Genomic DNA, 23,666 nt, shown 5'->3' with positions numbered 1-23,666 from the left:
GATACCATGTTGATTAGTTGTATTATTTTCGTTTTTTTTTGAAAGTACCTAATCGTTAGTTGTTAAAGCATGGCATTATTTGTCCAGATTTGCATATCAACAGGAACAGCAATAATAACTGATTTTTATAGAATGCTTGCTATATGCAGATTCTGTGTTAGAAGCTGGGGATATAATGGGAAGCAAAAAAATAAAAAAAAACACAGTCTTATGTTGCTAATAACAACCTGTGAAGTAGGTATAAACAAAGAAACAAATTCATAGAGTTTAAATAATTTGTCCAAGGTTGGATAGCTAGTAAGAACTAGATTATAGTGCTGTATTTTCTACAGCAGCCTAACCTAAAGCTATGTTTGAGACTCCAAAATATAGTGTTTTAAACATGCTAGAAGGAGCTCCCTGATGAAGTAGAGCTGTCATTATCAGTTCCGGACTGTGTATGCTTAAACTGTTGAGTAAGGGAGAAAGAAACTTCTATCTCACTACTCTTTGCTGTCCCCAGGTGTTGACCTAACTCACATGTCTGAAGATACATAAGCATTCTCTTAAAAGGCATTCCCTAGCTCTTGGACTCCTAACTTCTACTCACATTTTGTTAGCCATACTAGCTACCAGGAAGGACTGAAAATATAGTCTTTGTGGCCATGTACCTCTCAAAATTCAGGAGTTCTATTAATAAAGAAAAAGGTGAGATGGGGACAATTGGCAGTCTCTGTATCACATGCCAATTAAGAGCATTGTTTCAAAGTGAAGTTTTGGCCAGAGACTTGGACAAGTGACAGATGATCTTATATCTTTGGGCTATGCCTACATTCATTATTTCTTTATTAAATATTTATTTATTTATTTTCTTTATTTATGTACATTCTCAAGGTTATGTGCATAACCTTGAAGTAGTACATCAAGGTTATGTACATATGTATATAGTGTGTGTATGATATATTAAAATATTCAAAATATGTGAGATATCATAATTATTACATGATTCTTCAGTGGACTCTGATCATATGCAAGTGCTAATTCAAAATTTCACTGTGGAAGAAGCCCACTGGCTTTAATTTTTGGCAAGAAGGCTTGCAAAAGCCCCCAGGATTTGTCTTGCTTATATTCTTACTCTGAAAAGATCTCAGATTCAAAGATCTATGTTGTAAGAGAGGGGTTCTTAGAGAAATGGCTTTGTAGAAATAAAACTACTCTAAGGTTTCAGTGAGGCATGTATTCAATACATAAATCATAAAGAGCTCTGACCCAGAACTTCAAAAGTTTCCTAAAATTCTTGGCCGATTCTAATAATATTTAGACATTTACTATAGAAAAATCAATCCACAAGTATTTATTGAGAATATACTTAGATAGTAGTTATGTTGAGATGAACCCACAGATTCTTATGCAGGTATCTCCTGGAGTTATAGGAACTTGGAGGAGATAAGCACCGGATGGACCGCTAGTACATACACATATATTCTTATTGTTACCTGGGGCTCCGCTCCCCTGGTGTACTCCTGCCCATGAACCTGATGGAGTTTCAGATGAGCTCAGCTATCCATTAGAGCTGCTTGGAAATACTGTGTCTTACAGATAGGCCTCCTTGGTCCCTTTCTCCTGGGTCCAGCACTTTAGATCCAGTTTAGCTAGATGAGGTAAGAGAAAAGCAAAAAAGAAAGATACAGGTTTAAGTTAGAGCGAGTCTAGTTAGTCTGTCCTAGACCTTATCTGGGGGGGGGCTGGAATTGGGGAGCATCTCCCAAGTGGGAGGCAGTTTGAGACCTGTTTTGCCTCACTGGCTACGTAGAAGTATAGAGAAACAATCTAAAGAGAGAAGCCCAAGAGACAAACTCCAAACAGACCACAGCCTACAGAAGCCAAAACTTTAACCTCTTCTCTCATTATGCGAAAAGCTTTATCCCTTTTAAAAAAAGTTTATTTACATCCCGTAAGTTGATTCAGCCACTTGCATGGGGGCGGGGCTGGGGAGTGGAGTAAGGGTAGAGAAAAGATGGAAGTGGAACTTTGCTCCCCCACTAGAGGTCAATATCAAGTACTTTGGAGGCACCATGGCATGCACAGGACACGGCTCTTCTAGTTCTCAAAGAGCTAGCAGTCTGCGGAGCTAATGTACGTGAAAATATTTAGTGAAAACCAAGAACTTAAATTGTGTGATATTGATTATTTCAGAAGAATTCCGATAAGGGATAAGTCAATGTGGATTTGTTTCTTGGAGAATGCCACTTAGATCATGTCACAAATGAGATGATTAAAAAGGCAGAGCTAATTAAGGTAGAATAAAGGTAATGAACAAAGATACAGAATAAGCAGAGAGGGCAGTAGACCTTTGTGCCTGAAGTAGAGACTTCATGTTGGAGACTGGGAAGTGAAGTGGAATACTTCCAAAATCAGGCAGAGGTTAGTCTATAGGTAGTCATGTAAGATTTAAAAAAAAAACAAAACAAAAAAAAACTAAGTTAATGTTAATCTCTGTAATTTTTTAATGGAATAAAGTAAGGATAAGTTAATAAATGATTAATGAATTAATAAATAAAAGATAGATATTGTAAAAACATTATAGTGTTAGAATTTGTCTGGGTTGGGAAGAGGGTTTCCCATGTAAGGTCTCTGCAGTATACATTACCAGGGAGCAGGAGGAAGTCAAGACTAGGTGTATGAGGGACTGGGGACCTGGCTGCACTTGGGTTAGCCAGCAATTCTGTCCTCAGTGACCAAGATGATTTGATGATCTTGGGACTGGTTCAGGGAAAGCTTTGGGTCTGAGGAGAACCAATGCAACAGAAGGCTTGGGCTACTAGTATTGGAAATAGTGGCGAGGGCGGGGTGGGATTAGAGTTAGGAATGGTGTGTCACGGCAGTGGGCAATCTGATCACAGCTGATCCCAGGCAGTGGCTGGAGTCCTGAATAGGATCTGGGGTGGGGTTGTATCTGGGACCCAGTCAAGTAGATTTAGGTTTGGGGCAAGGCACAAGGCATTGTAGGAAATGGGAAAGCTGGTCAGGATAGAAGCCAGTTCTGAAGGTTGGGCTGGTGTGTTTGGAGTTAGTAGGGAAATAGAGAGAGAAATGATAGTGAAGATGTGTGGAGCAAATTCAATGTATTTGTAGCCAAAAGAGGAATTCCAGTCATGCTAACTGGTGGGCTGAGGTTGCTTCTCTTTTGCCTGACTGATGAGGGTGGGCTGAAGGTCACCTCTACTCTGAGCCTCTTAGGTGAAGACTTCAGGGGCCTGAGCACAGAGGGATCCTGGAATGAACAGCGGACTTGGAATCCCAGTGGAAGCAGCATCACTTTGAAGGAGTTGAGACTACAGTGGAGGAGACCTAGCCAGAGGACAGGCTGTCGTATTCAAGGATGAGGAGAACAGGTTCTGACAAAGTGGGGAAGATTTAGCAGAAATTCAGGAGAAACAGGGGCCACAAAAAACATTTCAAATTAAGACGTAACAGGTTTTAGTGACAAGTTTGATATAATGGATAGAGAAGGAAAAACCTAAAGTGATTCCAGGTGGATTTTAAATGTTCGTGTAGTGTGACATTTTGCTTATGAGCTAAAGGGCATTTTAAACACATATACCATTGCTTCAGGCCTATTTTTAAAAACCCAAATAAATGAAGTATATTAGTAGGTAAATTCAGTGTTAAGGTTAAGCTTACTTGTGTGTTTGTTGCTTTCACATCTCACTGCAGCAGGTCTGCAATGGAACATTTCAGAGAGACAGTAGCCTGTGAGTATGTGAATGAAAAGAAATGTTTCTTGCAAAGATGCCTGTCTTACCTGGTTTAAGATAGTGTTACAATATACATGGGCATGGCTATCATTGAAAAGCCTAAGTTGGGACCTACCAGGATCTTTCTTTCCATGCTGCCCTCATGAGGGCGGGGGTTGCTGCTGGAGTTGATGTTTGAAGTGTGTGTACATGCCTCTTTTACCCATCTGGCTGGCTCAGAGCTTTTGCTGAAGAAAGTGTGCTCCTGCCCATCCAGACTGCTTCCCAACATCTTCTCTGTCTGCAGCAACTGCCCAGCCAGCCACTGTGGTGGCAGATGATGGGGCACAGGCAGGGACTTCATTCACAAAGGGATAGAGCTTGGGACCTCAGGAGGGGTTTTATTCCTGTTTCTCAAGTGAAGGGAAGAAAATACAGAATTTTTACTTTGGTAGGGAAACTTTGTTTTTCAAAATGCATAAATATGTGGTGTTTCTGTTATCTCAGAACCTGTGCCTGGAGGTGGCATGGATTTCAAAGACATTTAAGGTAAGGAAACAAAACTTTAAACAGCATCGTCACCATAAAAGATTCTGTATTTTTGTTGTATTTTTGAACTGTTGACCTAAATAATTTTAGTGATCAGCAAAAGCCCAACCATTATACTGAGAAGTTGTTCTAAGAAAGGCTTGGATTAATAATCTGTTTCAATTTTGTTCACAGATATACTGTCTGTAGGACAGGGATAGGCTGAATACCTGCTTCACTGAGTACCTGCTTCAAGTCACCTTTCACATTTTCTTACTGGAAGAACAGCCATTGGAGAATCATCATGCCCCCTTCAGCAAAAATGGAAACAAATCAAGACACTAAAATTGCCACAGTTGTCAGCAGTTAATGATGCCGGTGTTATGCAAGCAAGCTTTGGCAAACGAAGTTACCAGGCAGTGTGCCTCATCAGCCTGAAATCAGGAAAGATCTGCACCTAAAATCAGTGCAACCCTTCCGAGTTAATTTGTGATAAAACATGCATTGCCTTTTCAACTTAATTGACTACTTACTATGTGTGAATCACTGTACAAAATAGGGGAAGGAAAATGAGGGAGACAAATAAGATATGGTCCCTGCCTTCAATGGGTTGACAATTAGTTTCAATGCACATTATTATTTTTTTGTCTTCTGCTCTTAATTGTGTCTCTAAGGCAGGAAATGAATGGAAAAGTGTATCCTTTAAGTATTTTAAGTTCCCTTAATAAATAACTAAACAAAACAAACTCTTAATGTGAACAATTCAGGACATCTGAATTCCACTTCTTTTTGGACTTCTGATAGGTAGGATCCTTTTTGTTGATTCCATAAATGTTTAGTAGATTTTAGAGATATTAACATATTGTAGTTGGAGTCAATTTGAATTAAATTCTTTTCTTTCCCTAACCTTAGGTATAGATTGTCTATTGGAAAACTACATTGTGTTTGTACATTTCTTGGGAAGTGGGGGGATGAATTACATCTGTAGTCTCAATAAGCCTCTATACCTTCTACTCTTTAGGGACCTGTGCTTTTAGTGAATTATTAGCATGGAGAAGGGGAAGGTTTGGATCAAACTTGGGGATCCTTACTCGTGGACTCAAGATAGGAAAGGGTAGGAGCCAAACAGACTTGGAAAGTGTCTCTGCATGAAAATTTGGCTATTTCAGTATTCATGGTGTTGTCCTTTATGTTCTATAAGTTGAGTGACTATACAGTTTTTCCAAAAAATTATTTCTGATCTGGGAGTAAGTCATGGTTTTTCCAGTGTCAAAACACTAATATGGTTGTAGATGCTAGGCATTTTATGTAGTGTTTGTGACACATTTTAGTATCTATCAGGGAACATTTGTCATGTCCTTGTGTTGAGTACTGTCCATCTGAATTGAAAATGTGCCAGCCTTTTAACATTATCAACAGACTTCTTAATTAAGCTGCCAATACATACTGCCAATAGTACTGTGTGTCTTCTGAGAAATGAATTGTGTAAATGCTGTTTCTCTCTTATTGAATAAATAATGTTGCTCCATATAAAATAGATTTAAAGTGTTCTTTGAGTTGGGTATTATATAGCTCCCTAAAGAATTTGATGAGAATTCTCATACCATCCCTTTTTATTTAATTTCTAAAATCTTTTATTTTGCTTCTCAGTAAGGAATTGCTCTATTTTGACCAATAACTTTAGTAATAGGATTCATCTTTAGTAAGACAAATAGTCCAGCATCTAAACTCCTAATGGTGATATTGTGTATTTGTCATGTCACTTTCAGTTTGCATGAAGTAGCTTTCAGGAAATTTGAGTTATGAACCAGTATTGTACTAAGTTATAGATATTTATTTTCTGTTTTGGGAGATTTTTTTTTCTGGAGGGACCATCTCTGTATTCCTGGTGCCTAGCACAGAGCCTGGTGCATAGTATGAATGCGTTCATTAAACACTTGGTGATCAAGGTGTGTAAAGTAGCTTTTTTCGTCTATGGTTCTTAAGGCTCTTAAAAGAAGGTCCTTGCTAACAGAGTAGCACCTTCATTGGTTTGTAGTTTACAATCAATCTGCTTAGAGTGAGTCCAAATCAATTGGATACTTCATACATAGCCTTGTTCCTTACACTGGGTCTCTTAACTGTTGTTTTGGATTTACCAGCTCAGTTCTGTGATTGGTACCAACATCCACTCGGCTTCCCCTGGCCCTTGTCTCACTCTACACAGGGGCAGGGGCTTTGGAGGGCTGTTCCACCTCTCAGGCTTACCCACCGATGGAAGAGCAATCACTTTATTCTCTGGCACTCATGATATTCCAGACACTGAGCTAAGTGCTTTATACATATCCTGTCATTAATTATTTCACTTAAACCTTACAACAACTGCTTGAAGTAAATATCATCCACTGTAGTGATATGTATCATGCTTAAATCACAAGGATCTAAATCCAGATCTCTTACATCCCAAAGCCTGAACTACTAACCCCTACCCGCTGCTACATCCCAGGAGGAATTTTCAGTGCCTGGTGGTGGTCAGGGGGGTGGGTGCAGATCCAATCTGGATGTAGTCCAGGTTCACTGCACTTAGTATTCCCAAACAGAAAACTGTCTAACAGACAAAACCCAGCAAATCACAATTGTTTTAAGGAGGGGGAAGGCAGAGCAATTGAGAGAAAGCAAAGTTGGGAACAAACCAGTTTGAGTCAAACCTTTAGCCTTTACCTCATAGGTTTCAGGTTTTTTATTTTTTTTAAACGTCCTGTTTTTAACATGGCCTGACACCATGTGATAAATCAAAGCCTGATGTAATTGACCCAGAATTGATCCCCAAATGTCTTTTGGGGAACATGCTTTAACTCTGGTTGTTGATTCTGAGGAATAATTGCCACCCTAGAAAGGTAATTACATATGCCATTGTTTATACACATAATAGGCTCAGAATGCATGTTCTTCACAGAGGGAGAGAGAATCCTGCTTGCACATTAGGGGTGTGTGCTCTGTATTGTGTCAGAATGCCACAAATAGCATCTGAGCTGCTCCCGATTACTGCTGAGGTCCTGATGTGCATGTGTGCGTGCACGTGTGTAAGGGAGCGGCTGGCAGTGAGGAAGGGGAGGGACCATGGAAGGCTGTGTGTGGAGCTGAAATGGCAGTGATTTGCTTTTCCTTAATTTTTTAGTTTACCAAAACATCTTCTGGATTTGATTAATTTAGCTTGGTCTGGTAAAAAGACTGTTTTCTTCCTGCTTGGCATATGCTTATTAATGAGTTCTCATATTTCTTTCCATCAAGGGCTGTTTACTTTGTGGAAATTTAAAGTGAGAATCGCTCTCCGCAACATCCTCCTAAATGCCCGGGTTTTGACCATCCCTTTAAGTAAACCAAACAGCTAAAATGGTAGCTAGTGCCCTTCCTCCCTCTCATTGTGCTTTCTGGTAAAGCATAAATGGGGTTTAGACCACAAATGACCAATTAAAGCACTTCATGCCTTTTTCCTTTAGCCATAAGGCAGTAGTTATCCTAAGTAAATACAACAAACAGGCTATTTTGTGGTAGTCTAACCCTAGCAACATATTTTTTTTTTAAATCAAAGCCTTATAAAAACAAAATGTCATGATTTTTTAGAGTGCTGCACAATAAAAGAAATACATATGTATTCCAATATAGAACCAGGCATTGTTTGAGGCCGAAGCAATTCATCCTGGGCTATTCTGTGGTGCAGTGTCCAGCAAATTGCATGACCTGCTTGTTAGGCTTGACAACAGTGTTTTACCTAACAAAGGCCTCTGCAGCGCCAAGCAGCAGTGGAATGTCAGAATGAGCACATTTCACACACAGATGTGCAGCCATAATAGCCTATAAGAAGATGCATGTGGCAGGGAGCAAGGGGTGGGGGCTGGGTGCTTGGATCCGTTCGGCTTGTGAGTGTGGAGGTTGAGGGCCACTGGGAGGGGGAGGCCAACAGTTAGCAGTAGGGACATGGCCCCACTGACCACATTTAATCAGCCCTCTGTAAACAATTCAACATTTTCATTGTTCTCTAAAAACTAATAAAGAGAAACAAGCACTTTTCATTCATCTTGAAGTAATTTTCTGTCAGGTTGGAGCCCCTTGTGGCCTCCAGCTCGTGCAATGCTAGCCGTGTGATACAACAACTATTGCAATTTATTTTACAAACTCTGGTCATTCACATGTCAGTTAGTGTTCACCAAGCCGGCATCTGAAATTGTGCAGTTAACGAGTTTTACAACATTTCTATCAAGAGAAACTGTTTAGCATAACTGACTCTTAAGGAGTTATTATACCTCTAAAAATCCATTTTAAGGGGCATTATTTAAATAAAATAGAAAAACGGTTCACTGCCTTTTAAAGGGGCTACAAAAAAAGTCCATCAGCTCCAGCGCAGTAATCCTCAGCTTAAAGCACTCTTGAGAGTACTTCTGGGAATTGTCAGCATAATGAAATGTTTTGTGAAATGTCCAGATAGATTCCTCTACTCAACAATTTTACTGCACCATATTTATTTTCCTTCCAGTTTTTAAAGAAGTGAATTACTTTTTGAGAGGATGACTCTATGTTGTGTAGATTAACTGAGCACATTATTACCCAGGTTGTAGCAGAAGTGATGGTTCTGTTCGCAGTGTCATCTGTCTGCCTCTGCAGACAGGGGCAAAGCAGGGAAAAGCAGCTCTTCCTTCTCAGTGCTGTAGCTCCAAAAGGGTTAAGTCACAATGAGGCTTACACAGTTTCACATTTTCCTCAGACTTTTAAACAACTTTGGTACACAATAACACTTGTAAATACCTTCTTTAAATTTTACAAAATGGACTCTGTTTTCTTACCCTAAATAAATAAATAAATAAATACACAGAAATGTGTATTTACATGAAGATACACATGTCCTTTGGCACATGCATAACGATGCATATTGTTTGACTTTGGCCCATTTCAGTAGGAGATGCTATTGAACATTTTACTTAAAGAAGAATAGATTCCTCACATTAACGGAGATGGCCGATGACCCCAAACCAATTAATGGCTAGAATCCATAATGGAGCACTATATAACATAGCAGCAAGTTCATTTAGCAAATTATATTACCTAACAGAAGTAGAAGCCACCACTTGTAATGTAAATGGCTTAATGGTTCTTTCTACTATGAGCAACACCAAGAGAAAAATTATGTTCTGTTATAACGAGATATCCCATATCCTTAGGAGGTGTATCTATAACACGGCACATTTTCATTTTGCCACAAACAGTCCCCTAATTTCTTAGACTGATATTTGTGCACATGGCTGTAATTTTCTGAGGGAGACAGGCAGGTGTTCTTGTGCCTGTTAGCTGTATCTGCCCATAAGAAGCAGAGTAACATCCATGAACCAAATACAATTTGACATAATTCATGCCTTTATTACCTCCTACAGAATGATATTATTTCTTGCTGGCACATTAATGTTTCCAGCACGATTCTGTCATTCCTGGAAATTTTACCTTCTGAAGTTCAAATATTGAGGAATGAGTTTTAAAACCCTCTAACTGTGTTAGATTTGGGGAAAATGCAACTTATTCCAAGGTCAGCTGTTTTTACTCTCTTTTGATATTTGGTGACACTGCAGAAAATGTTCAGACAGTGGCAAAGATCGTATGTGAGAACTCTCACTTCTTTCTGACCAAAGAGTTTGTTCCAATATAATTTCATTTATGCAAATAATATTTCATCAACTTACCATGTCATACTTTGCTGCTATTTCTTTCTCTAGTGATATAAACTGAGATGTTGACCAAAAATGTTTAAATGATTGCAGTTTGAATCCATTTGATGTAGTTCTTAGATCTCTCCTAACATTCCAGCATTCAAAATTTGTTAGGGCAGAGGTGATGTCTAAGTTTCCTATTATTACCATAACAAATTACCACAGATTTAGTGGCTTAAAATAACACAAAGTTATTATCTTACAGTTCTGTAGGTCAATGGTCTCAATGGGCTAAAATCACTTTCTAGGGGATTCTTTATCTTGCCTTTCCTAGCTTCTAGAGACTGCCTGGTTTCCTTGGCTCATGGCCCCTGCCTTCATCTTCAAGACTAGCGATGGTGAGTGGTGAGTTGAATACTTTTCACATAACATCTATCTGACCCTCCTCCCTTGTCACATTTCTCTCTTTCTCTCTCTGCAGCTGAGAAAAGTTCTCCAATTTTGAGAACTCCTGTGATTAGATTGGGCCCACCCTGATAACCCAGGATAATCTCCCCATCTCCGTGTGCTATCCTTTATCACACCTGTGAAGTCTCTTTGGTGGAAGATATCATCTTCACAAGCTTTGGAGAAGAGAATTTAGGCATTTTAGGGATGGGCATTAGTCTGCCTACCACATGGAGTCTCTGAGAGTTCTTTCTCACACTGATATCTGAAGGATTAATAGCAGTCTCCAGCCTACTAGTCTCCAAACTTTTAAAATCATGCATGAAAATAGTTTAACAAATTTGAGTATGCATCCCTATATATGTACATTTTCTTCTAAACTGTACTAAACTAAACTGTTATATAATATTGTACACAGTATTAGTAAAATTTTAATATATAATTTTTTTAAAAAAAGGTCCTCTGATGGTTTCTTTGCACACCAGTACATCTTGTGTGCCCCTGGAACTACGTGCACCTTATTTTGGGGAAGAACAAAACACAATGAAGTTTGGATTAACTTGTGTAACTGTGGCTCTTTATTCTTTCAGACATATAAGGCTGCAAGGTATGGAAGGGACTGCAGAGACTTTTTTGGTACTCTCTGATAGTTTTTGGAAGTGAGGAAGAAAATTGTTTATTTGCTTTGCTTATGCTATTATTGGCATTTGTAGTTACAGTGTGTGATAGTACAGAATGTAACATGCCCAAAGCTTTCCTGAAATATGAGAGCTGCAAATTATAGAATTACAAGACAAATGTCATTTTATATAAAAATTAGAGATTGTTTACCAAAAGCTCTAGAATGAGGCCATATCTCATCAGAATAGCTACATATATTAGTTTAGTTCACTTAAAAATCCCAAGAAACCAATCACTCAACAACCATTTTAAAGACTAGTAGCAAGGTCCCTGGAAAACTGAGTAGGAAAAAAAGGTGATTCGGCTAAGTTCACTTTAAGTCATACTTTTGAATTTAAAAAAATCTATATTATATCAGCCACTCTTGATTTCCATCAAGGCACGTATGCTTATGGCCATGTAAGAAAACCAGAAATTATAACGCAAGCCGACTCTGTAAGTCTCCTTGTGTTAAAATTTGAGACATTTTCAGAGTAGTCACCCTCAAAAATGGAGTCTTGCTGAGACATGCTGAGACACCTCTGGAATCAAGAAGAGCTTCTGCTGGCGAATAGAAGTAGGTTGCCACAAAAATGTACATCAATTAGGAAACAAGTCAATGAGTGTTTGCCAACTGCTGTAAGTGTCCTGGAGGCAGTCTGGGCAGTATATTTTCATTTGATTTGCCCCAGGCCACTTCCATTCCCTTCCTGAAAGGTGGACAGGTAGTCCTCTTAAATCCGCCACTGATAGTTTCCATCAAGAATCTCAAAATGTAACTGATAACATGTCAATAATTACTGTACAAAGAAGTTAAACACCGCAGCTAAATTTCCCCACTGAAACCCAATCCAGGGATTAGCAACAATAGGGAATCTGTTTTATTTGCATTTAATTTGTACCTTCACACTATTATCTCCCATGTTTTAGTTTCAGGAAATGTGGTCTCAGGCTATTATAACCACATTTCATGCTGCTGTTGCACTGTTATTTGATCTCTATGGTTGGAAATGACTTACTGAAAAAATAAAGCTAGCATACTTTATTTTAATTATACCAGTGTAGTGTCTAAATAAAAAATGTACTTTATATTTAATGTGGAGCACAGATTAACAGTTTTATGGGACATAAAATCTATCTATATCATTTTCTATTTACACATCAGTTATATATCTTTCTCTCAGCAAAACAAATGCCTATGGTGTGAAAACGAGGAAGGAGAGCATCGAAGTTACAATCACATGGGCAGTAAATAACATCTTAATTGGTCTGGAATGCCGGAGTTTGATTTTTTTTTTCTCTGCCTGGCTTTTATTTATTGATCTCTATAGCTTATTTATCTTTCCAGTGATTTGTACAAGTCTATCTCCTTTCCTCAATAAGCCAGTCTATGGTGGTTTTATATTGCAAATCCCATCTGGGGAAATGGTCTAGTGAGAGAAGTGCAGTTGCTCCTGGAAAAGCCATAATTTAAAAGCTTTTGTAGAGGTAAGGGCAACTTCTGCATTTTTACACTTTGTCTTCTGGAAGAAAGAAGGAAAGCAGAAGTGCAGCTATTAGGAAGTTGCCACCCAATGTATGTTCCAACAATTCTTTACTCTCCACTTGTTTGGCAGCAATAAGAAAACAAAGAAGGATTTAGTGTATACTGGGAAATGTCTTTTAAATGTTCCTCTACATGATTTAGTTCCTAGTGAGGGTAGCAGACAGGAATAGATTGTGCATGTCTAATACATTATATGTAAACCCTGGAGTTTCTTCTGTATGCATTTCTACAGCTCCATTCATTCCTAATATCTTTTTAAAATAGCACTTTAGGATAAAGTACACTTCAAATGACACATTATGCTCCATAGTGCAGTTGAGAACTGGCAAATGTAACCACTCTTAGGAAAGCTGGTTGGCAAAAAATACCCAACACTTTTTTCAGTATATACATATCCACATCTGAAGTCAACCCTGGAAAATTAGTGACTTTTTTCTTTTTAAATCAATGATCCCCTTGTTTGTCAAATCAGCACTTCTAGTGTTTGTCATGACTCTGTTTGGTTATCTCTATCTTACAGAATACTAGACGAGTGTTCTGAAAGATTTCCTCTGTTGATCGCTAAGGGAAAATTAAGTTTACAGATGGCAATGCTATGCTTATGCTATGTAAGTGATGCTTTGCAAAGTGATTCTATAAACATATTCCAAAGAGGAGACTGTGGCATCCCATCATCGCCCAAACCTTAACTGCCTTAAAATGAGCCAATGAAAACTGGGGACAGGTCTTTTAGAGAATGCATTTGCATTTGACATAATTAGTGGTAGGCAGATCTCACTACATCCAGGGGGAATCTCGAGGCAACTGCTTGGTCGACTATTAGTACTTAATTTCTGAATGTCAAACCCTGCACATCTTAATTTCTAGAGAATAAGCTCAATTGAACTTGCTCCCCAGTTATGCAAAAACTGCTCAGATAAAACCAAGTGGACACCAATGTAATGAATGTGGTTATTAAATTGTTTCAATTGAAAGAACCCTATTCTTACACCATCATAATGGGAACAATTTATCCCCACTGATCGGCCCGTCTCTCTCTTTCTCTCTCTCACTCTCTCTTTTTCTGAGCTCTCTTTGATCTTGAAGCATATTGCGGTGGTGTGTCCTATTGAAAAGAGAAACTGGGGCAATTTTAATGCTTTTGTACCTTACCAGTGCTCTATTTTTTCGCTGTTTAAAAATAGCTGTTAATTATAAGTGCAGTTTAAATGTCTCAAGTGACCCAGAAATACAGGTTGGAATGAGACAGATTGTGTGTCTCATATAAAACAGATGTACTTTCACAGAGCATTCTGAATTCAGCCTTCCCTCTCTATCCTCCTCTTGGGTTACTTCAATCAGGTATTGAGCTGGTCTAGCACTGTGCTATAAAATCCCACACATTTGAACAGGGAAAAAGAAAAGTGGATCCTTTTTTTTCTACCACAAAGAAAAGCCTCTTTTGTATATCAGTCCCTACTATGTGGATGAATATGGTGCTGTTGGTGTTAGATAATGGGACAAGACCACTTTCCTGGCCAGGAAGACAGTATGATTTTCTAGAGATCCACTCTGCCTGTCTCTTGTGAGGTAGGGGGTGCTCTGCGTTAAAAGAAATAGCAGTGGTGATAAACATACCCCCTTCAGGTCATTCTTCAGCTTGACTCCCAAGGACAAATTAACCTCCTATTAGATTTCAGAAATTTGTGTTTTTAGCCCCTTGCTAACATTTTGACCCAGGAGATGATTTTACTGCCGGTGCTGGTTTTAGGAACCCAGCCTTCAGGAAGCCATGAGCTTATTCAGTAAAATCACATTATTCTTTTAGTCTTCTACAGACTGAACAAATCTTGTGCTTGCCTAATTATATGTGCTTGTGTGCAACAAGTTGAAAGATGCTCCTATTTCATGCAGTTCCAAAAAGTGATTTCAAAGTTGAATTCAAAATAGGGTGCATTCAAATGGTTTGATGATGGATTTTCTCAAGTTTTTAAAGATCTTTAGGACATATCCCAAAGCCATCTGAATCTGAAAATTTGGACAGTGAAGGTATTTGAAACTTATCCTCTTCCACTCGGAGTCAGATTCTGTGGTCCAATCGCTCTTGCTTCTAGGACAGAAGTATGTCCTGAGGGGGGCAGTTTATGTGCATCGGCTTCTAGCTAGAAATGCCCAACAGAGGAGTTCTTCATTTCACAGCAGGGACATGGAGCATAGCCATGGTGTGGGCTCAGGGACCCATTCTTCAAGTTCTTTTTAGAAAACCTATAAACATATTAGCCAAGTTCTCAATGCAGTCACTGATTTGAACATTTCTTTTAATCCTCACCCAAGGACATGCTTATTGATTTTAGAGAGAGGGGAAGGGAGGAAGAGAGAGGGAGAGAAATAGTGATGTGAGAGTGAGACATCGACCAGTTGCCTCTCACGCATACCCCGACTGGGGACTGAACCTGCAACCCAGGCATGTGCTCTGACCTGGAATCGAACCTGCGACCTTTTGGTTTATGGGAGGACACTCCAACTAACTGAGCCACACTGGCCAGGGTGAACAGTTTTTATAGCTATTTTCCAAATCAGTAATTTTAACTTAGTTATTGATTAGATTCTAATGTAATCATTCTAATTCTAATCATTCTAATTTGTCCAATAAGATTTATTCCATTTAGTGTTTATAATCCTGTGACAGTCTCAAACACTTGGGTTATGGTCTCATGTCAAATCAATGGCTTATTTTCAGGAAAAATGAAAGTGATGGCCTCAGGTAAGTTTAAGAGAACCTGCATCATACAGAGTTGGTGCTGAAAACAAATTCTGAAAAAAAATCTTTTAAATCCATTTCTTATAAAAATATTCCATTCACAGATACACTTATATTGCTATTAGAAGAGGGATGATAACACCTTTATAGACTCAATACAAATTATACAACTTCTCAGTAAAGTAACTGAAAGTAGAACTGTTGGGAAAGGCAGTCTCCTGTGTGCATAAGAGTGGACCTTGGGCCTGGAACCTTCCTTACCAAGAGATCAAGAGTCCTCTCAGCCTGTGCTGGACTAATTACCTCGTGTGCACACATCTTTCTCTGTTTTAGACTCAATGCATGCTCTTTTGTTTTGCTTGAGGCATGTGGCACCTGACCAACCCCATCTATCTATCACCAGTGGGGACAAGACAGGGTTCTTCATTCTGTGACACAAGAGGTGTGCGTGCAAGCCAATGATCCCCAGGCTGCCGGCAATGACTACTGGCCATGGGCAACTGATGCCCCCTATGGAAGCTGATCTTGCTCCACCTCTTCTCCATGTGAATAAAATGTTATTCCATCCAGTGCCTGACTGCAATATGCTTTCCTTGGCAACTCAGATACCAAGGTGCAGTGGGCAGAAGAGTTCTGACTGCTACTCCTGGTGATAGGCAAACAGATGACACTTCTCAATTAGAACAAATTCTAAAATATATGTGTTGGCAAATATCTTTGATCCTTATTTTCTAACCTGGCTCTTGATGGAAGTGGGAAGGACTGGTTTGAACCTGGAGACATTAATAGTTACTAATTGATTGTGGACGTTGAGTGGGCATTGGGACTGTGAAATCCAAGTCTGGCAAAGAGTCTGGATAGAAGACGGTAGGTGTGAGAATGGGTTAGACTCTGGGTGCAACCTGGTGTTCAGAGGTCGGCCGGCTGGAATGGGAATGTCCTGGTTCTGAAAGCCAGGTGTTAGAATTATCCTTGGAAGCAACAAAAGCATGAGGATCAGAGCAAGCAGTGAGCTGGAAGCCAGGTAGGCATTTAAGGAAAAAAAAGAATCTCCAACTCCAGATGTCCAAATGAGGAAGTAGTCCAAAACGAGGCAATTGCTAACGACGAGGTGCCTGGGGAGCGGAAGAGGAGTGACCAAACAAGCACGAGCACAGGTACGAAGCTGCGGAAACAGAAAGGACTATGATGGATGAGGCAGCTTTCTGACTTCAGGTGCCAGAGAAAGGGAGGGACCTCAGTCAGCCTTCCAGGTGGAGGAGACAGGGGTGGGAGTCGGTTGCTGGCTCTGCCAAGGTGAGGGTTGACTTCTGGCAGGCAGATGTTAGGATTGGTGTGTCTCAGGAGTCTGCAGGGCTACTTACTAGCTTTATTCTAGCCCTGGGCCCTGTCTCCCTTCTCTTGTCCTTCAGCTCCCCCCAGAAATTTCCCAGTAACAACCTGGTTCAAGCCTTTTCTCTGACAAGCTATCTTATATAAAGGCAGAAGGCCCTACACCAAGATACACACAAAGGCTATGGGTGCTGATGGGTATTCTTAATTTTCTCCTCTTCTCATTTTTGTATTCTCTCCAATGATGCCTTATGACCTTTGTAAGAATTAAATAAGTTAATTTCTCATGTGACATAGTGACAAACCTTGAATTCTCTTTTACCTTCTAGCTCTATGACTTGGGCAAGTTACACTTCAAAACTGCAGTTGGTTTGTCTATAAAATGTGAATAATAAGACCAAATGTTTTTTCTTCCCCTCTCATTCTTAAAAAGGAGGGAATTTGCCCTCCCTGGGAATAATGGTGAAGGCAAAACTGTTTCATCCTCTTCCTTTTTCACTTTTCCCACCAGAACAAGGAATTATTTATTGATCAGGTAGTTTGCTTGATCTTGTTCCTTTCCTTTTTCTTCTGCGGAATTTTTTTTTCCTGCTATAAATGAAGCTTACAGGAATAGGTCTTATGCTTGTGGAGGAAGCATCTCCTTTTAGGGATTTATATTACAAACCTCATTTGATTTCAAATCTGAGTCACATTTTCTTGTTCTGTTTTTCAGGATTAAAATTGACATTTTAATTTACATTAGTGTGGTCCTCAGGTCTTATTTCTTAATTGGGTCCACACTCAGTGCAGTAAACAATACCAAGAAATAGCAGCACCTATCTACCTGTGAGTTTTGGAAATTGTATGTGAAGTGCCTGGCAAATAGTAGAATTCAATAAATGGAAGTTGATAATAATGACCATTGTCATGGCTGCTTTCTCACTATCATTACCAACACCGGTCACGAGTACATCATTACTCCTCTGGGCTGGCAAGTTTTTTTCTTTTTTCCATTTTCATCTATTATTACAGAGCAGCATACTTTTTCCAAAGATCTACCTTTCCTGTTGTATCACTACCATAGTTGTTTCCTTCCCTTGTGTAAGCAAGCCCCATGAGACCATTAGTGGGCGCAGAGCACTTTATATGGTCTTCTTGGGACTCTCTTATGTTTTTAAGACTCTTTAGGGATGTGGAAGAGCAAAATATGAAGACACTCTACCCTCAAACTTAGAAACAGGGGAGGCGTTTGTAATGATCCCACTCTCCACCTGCCTGGGCCCTGCCCCGGCAAGCTGGACTGAGCCCAGCCCTGTTTGGGATGGCAGGAAGTTCTTGGCTAACTCAGCACTAATGTCCACCAAGCTGCCAGAGCTTTTCTGCCCAAGAACACACATTTGGGCAGTGATCCTCCCTTGTCCTAGGGCTAAGCCTCCACCTTGTTCCACAAGGTCTAGAAGCTGTGTCTGTTCACACTCCTTCCCTGATCATCCTTCTCAGGACAGGGCTCTTCCCTCGGTGCCCGGGCCCCCGCCCCGCTGCATCTCCCCATTATACTTGCTCAGAGACTCTCAGCCTCCCTGGAAGTGCAGCAGCACCTTGCTGACCTCATTCTCCTCCCTGCCTGACTCCTACCTCTGGCCCACAGTCATTGCCTGGCTGTCTTTCTTCCACCAGCTGCAGCCAACTCCGGCTCCAAACACCTGCCCCATCCTACCACACTCCCATTTTAAGAACCATGCCTACATCCCATGCTTTTCTTCTGACCGTACTTCCTCCATTTCTCCTCATCCCTCACTGGGCTCTGCCACACTGGCTTCCTCAATCAGCTCCTCTGCACCACAGCCCTCACCCTGCCCCAGCTTTGTGCTTGCTGTCCCCGTAGCCTGGATCACTCTTCCTCCAGAAAGTCACAAGGCTCACTTCCCCTTGCCTTTCAAGTCTCCTTCTCAGAGAGGCTTTTCTTCACCACCCCCAACCCTCAGTCACTCTTCATGTCTTTTCTCTGCATTATTATTAGTATTTTCATCATATGTTTAACTATCAGATATTAAATTATATTTTTATTTACTTGCTTGTTTATTAACTATATCTGTTCCCCCACCCCAATGTAAACAAGCCCCATGAGAGCAGGACTTTCATCTTCTTTGTTTTCTGAGTATAGACCTAGAATAGTGCCTGGCACATAGTAGGTACTCAGTGAATCACCTTTCCCTTTGACTACACCATTCCATTATTCTTATAACCTTAGTGGACTATTGACTGTTAACAAAATTGAATGTGATGAGAAATCAAAGAAAAATATTAATTTAGAAGTATAGCTTTATAATCTCTTCTGTAATTTTGAAACTACCAAATCTCTGAAAATCAAAAGTTCTCTACTTTTCTTTTTTTATGGAAAACTCATTTGGTTCAAAACCTGACCTGAGCCTGTAGTCTATGTATAATACTTTTTTATTTCACTTACTACAAATATACATATATTTTACTGCCTAAATAATAATGTGCTCGATGCTTCTCCAGATCCCAAATATAATATGCAGTATATGCATGATACTCACCTTAAATAAAATCTGAAAAGTTCTGAGTTCTGAATACATCTAATTCCAGGATTTCAGTCAAGGGCATTCATACCAGTGTTTTCAATCCTTCCTCTTTTGTTTTCTTCTAAAGAGGATAAAGGAGGGGAGAGATAAGTAAGAAGTGAAGAGTGAGATGGGAAAATAGTTGGGGAGAATTCGTGGAGGGGAGAGGGCAGCTGCCTTTATGGGTAACTTTGGGGTATGTTAAGGAGATTTTTAAGGAAGTCTTATACAATGCAGTTGGCCTAAGCAACTAACTCACACCTACAGTAAACACTACCATTATTTTTTAGTGCTTTATGTACTTAGTTTTTTATTTTGGCTGCATTGTCTGTGCTGAGATCAAATGTAAGGCATCCAACATGTTTCTGGTTCCATGAACATTCATAGGAAGTTGCATATATGTTGCTGCTCTATACTGAAATGTGAAAACTTCAGTGTATTCCTGTTCTGAGAGATTTTTTCTTTTCAGACACAAGAACATGGATAGGTTCTAAGCAGAATATTAAAACAACTATTTAGATAGCTATAAGATTAATCAAATAAATTGATACATCAGACACAGGATAGCAGGTTGAAGGTAAATTTGGGTTGGTATTCAATTATCATTATCCATTAAGCAAGTATATTGGGTAGGTAGTATGCCTGAACTTTCACATATGTCAAATTCTGAATTCTAAGGGAAACTTTCAATATTTATTTGCCCATTGTTTTTTAATCAAAAGTTAGTATATTGTCCCATCCCCCATATATTATCTCTCAGCATGGAATAGAATAATTTTTTTGCCATGCAATGATTAATCTCCCATAACAAAATATCAAGATGATTGAATTTGTCAGTTTGCTTCTGGACATTTTGGCAATATATAAACATGGCCTTAATCATCGTTTATCTGGGTTGATGAGAAGTGTTTCAACATCATCATTTAAAATTTTCTCACTGGTTGAAATGATTAGATCCTATCTTTGTAATGCTCTGTGTATTTCTAGTCCTTTAGGAATTGCAGAGCCCTGCTCCTTCAGGGGCATATTTCCCCTTTGCTCTTGAGCAGTGTGACTGCGGGTGAGGGTAGAAAAGGAAGAATTCATGCTGGGGAGTTCTGTTCCCCATGACCAATGAAAGACCAAACCGTGTGTGTGGAGGAGCTAAAGTGAAAAAAATAGAAAGAAAAGAAAAACAGAGTTCCTGAAGCTGGTGGTATCTTGATAATATTAGATAACTGTTCTAAATTAACTTTAGTTGGCACATTGGAAAAGACAAAGATTTAATACACTAGTGGCAGGCACTGTATGGTTAATTTATATAATGTGACAAGAAAACTAGCATTTGAAAACAAATTGGCAATTATCAAAGTAATTTTTGCGTATCCTTTCACTCAGTCTTGGGGAATTAGTTTTTGGGTATTACCTAGGTAACAATATTTCAATTTCATTCAAAATGATTACTATTATGATAGTAAAGATCAAATTTCATTAAATCTAGACACATAGTATTTTTCATTTTAAAAACTCAAAATATTTTCTCCTTCTTAAAGAATACCCAAAATGATGCTAATAACAAAAAAATTTCCATAATTTGATAGATACTCAAAAATTATACTAAGTGCCTACTGTGCCAAATCCTGTGCAAGGGATTTTAATTACAGGATCCAGCAGAAGTAACACCTGCTTGAGTATGGTTGGTATGGTAATAATATGGGTGTAATAATTCATAGTTTTAATTTGAACATTTCATCTAAAATGTCACATGGTGTGCTTGAGTGTGATATTGTTATGTTACAGAATTACACACTTATGATTTTGTAATAAGAAAGGGGCATTATTTGTGCCAGAACCTGTATATTCTTTTAGCTCTCACAACAGTCCTGAGAAAGAGAGGAATTATTAGGGTCATTTTACAGATGTGGAAATTGAAATTCAGAGAGGTTAAGTAACATGCTCAAGGTCAACAAGATAGTCAGCAGCAGATTCAGGATTTGAACATGGGTGTATCTGACTATCAAAGTTTTTGGAACCTGCCATACACTCTGGGGGAGGGACAAATTTTTATCTGCCTTTTTAGATTCTTTTGGACAGTCTAATAATTAAATCAACATGAGACAGATTGACAAAATAATCAAATTTAATTACATATGTATATATGGGAACCCCACATACATGAGAGGTTCCGAGACAGAAAGTTAAAGTGAGACATACATGCTAATGCGAGATAAGGATAAGGTAAGGTCCCCAGGGCTTCAGAAGGCAGGAAGGTCATTCAAAGAAAGATAAGAAGAGCAAATGTTCAGTGATTAGTTGTTTACCCTGCCCTATAGATGGGTCATGAAAACTTGTTTCTGGTAATAACTTACTATGAACAAGGCCCCCAATTTAGATTATTTAAGGAAGTGGTAAAAGTTTCTGTTAGTCTTTCAGGGTCTTGATTGCCTTCGGCCCAAAAAATCCATACGCCAAAGTAGCACATCTTGGGGAGGCCTGTGCTGAACCCTTTCCATACCATGCTGCCTTCTCACTCCACGTGAACAAATGGTGTAGCTCTTAAGAGCTATTAATATGTTGAGTGTGTTCCAGGAAAAAAAAAAATCCTTAATTCAGATGATAGAAAATGACAACCTATAAAACTTCCAACAATTTGTAGAATATGGGTAATGTTAGAAATGCTTCACAAGAATTAGAATGATTAACAAATACCTTGCAAAACTTGCAGGTGCAGTTTCTAGGAATTAATCATTTTTAAACTAAAAGAGTTTACATATTTCTCTTAGTCCCTTCATTCAGTTTCCTATAAGACCACGGGTATTCAGTGAGAGTGAACCAGATTGGAACTTCAAGATTTGGTCAATGAGCATATTTCTTTTATCTAGAATCCAGTAGTATTTCAGGATGAGTCCAAGAGCAACGATTCTTCAAACAGAAGTGATCTGGGGTGTGCTATGCCCCTTTACTGCCCCCTCCAATATCATCATGGCAGCAGGGGATGGTGTGGTGTGAAGACAAAGCATCACTTTGTTTTATTTCTTTAATTCAATGCAAATAACAATACTCACTTTGCTTTGAATTTTGTAGAACATTAAAACAAGGCATGATGTTTTGATACATATCAAAGAAGAACATGTATTTCAAAAATGAAAAAAAACTTTGCTAGAGAGAACTTGTCATTCCTTTTAGACAGTTTGCCTTCTACTCATTCAGTAGAGCACAGAGACAGATGTTAGACTGATTTCTAGGGTGAGTCACTGAGAAAGAACAGAACATCTCATTTACTGCAGGAGCGCTCTTATATACTAAAAATGTAATTTTAAAAGTTAATACATAAATAAGTAATTTTTCCCTATAACCAAGAAATCCATTGTGAAACCTCCACGTATAAGTGATGCACTTTCTAGGGTAAAATGCTATCCAAACTTACATCAATCATTAGAGTATTTGGAGCTTCCTATAAACATTTGAGTCATTTCAATGGTGTTTGGTTAGTTCAATATTTTCCTTTTAAAATAAGCTCCTGGTAATAGTCCAGTAAAGTCCAAGTATTTAGTGTCTTCAAATGATTCGTGGTTTCTTCCAGCACAAGGCAGTTTAAAATATTCAGGTGTAAAACTTCTGCACTAGTTCTCAGCTCTTTTCTGCTATCTTGTGTTAGGTCTTGATTTGTACTCACCTTCTTTTTCTCTTGTGGAATTCAGCTGCCTTTTATAAAGGGGAGGCCTCTTGTAACTATCTCCATTGCTGCCTTGTCACTCCTTCCTCCAATCTGTTGCCTTGACAATGGGATATACTTGGCTTTTTCTAAACAGACCATGCCTTTCCACTCTCTAATACAGAAGTATGGGGCAAAGGAAAGAACTGGAATTTGCTGAGTACATCTGATGTACAGCAAATGCCTCTTGATACTAGAAACATTAAACCCACGACATTTATATTATTGTAATGATAGCATTTGTTCAGTTTCAGGCCCTTCTGTGGGTATCTTCCAATGAAAATTTTTGTGATTTTGGTTTGTGTGTAATGGAGAGAGAGAGGATGTGCTTATTGTTCTAGGCTGCTGCATGTTGACAGATCACAGTTGGCTAGTGCAGTAGAGAATGAGGGTCAGAATGTCTCCATAACTGCTTTGTTTCTGGGTGTTGATATGGTGTGGGCCATGTGGATGGCATATGGACATCCTGAGGCCGCCTAAATTAGCTTCAGCTTGGTGGGCTGCGCCTGGTGACTGGCAACACACTGAGCAGACAAGGAGCAAGTGAGATGTTTAAAGCACCTGGTTAACTGGATATTAATGTCTTTCCCAACATTGACTGCAGTCTCTCTTTACGTCTCTTTGCAGCAATCCAGGTTAACCAAACCTTGGGGGTCCCAGTCTGGTTTGTCATGATGAATGTCCATCAGCAGGCAGTATTATATGGTAGAGTGGTTCAGTGTGTTGACTCTGGAAGGCAGCTGCCTGGGAATGAATCCTGG

The sequence above is a fragment of the Pteronotus mesoamericanus genome, unplaced genomic scaffold (assembly GCF_021234165.1).
Source record: "Pteronotus mesoamericanus isolate MK-2021 breed Mesoamerican mustached bat unplaced genomic scaffold, CSHL_Meso_final contig_50, whole genome shotgun sequence".
Classification (NCBI taxonomy): domain Eukaryota; kingdom Metazoa; phylum Chordata; class Mammalia; order Chiroptera; family Mormoopidae; genus Pteronotus; species Pteronotus mesoamericanus.
This window is presented reverse-complemented; position numbering follows the sequence as displayed.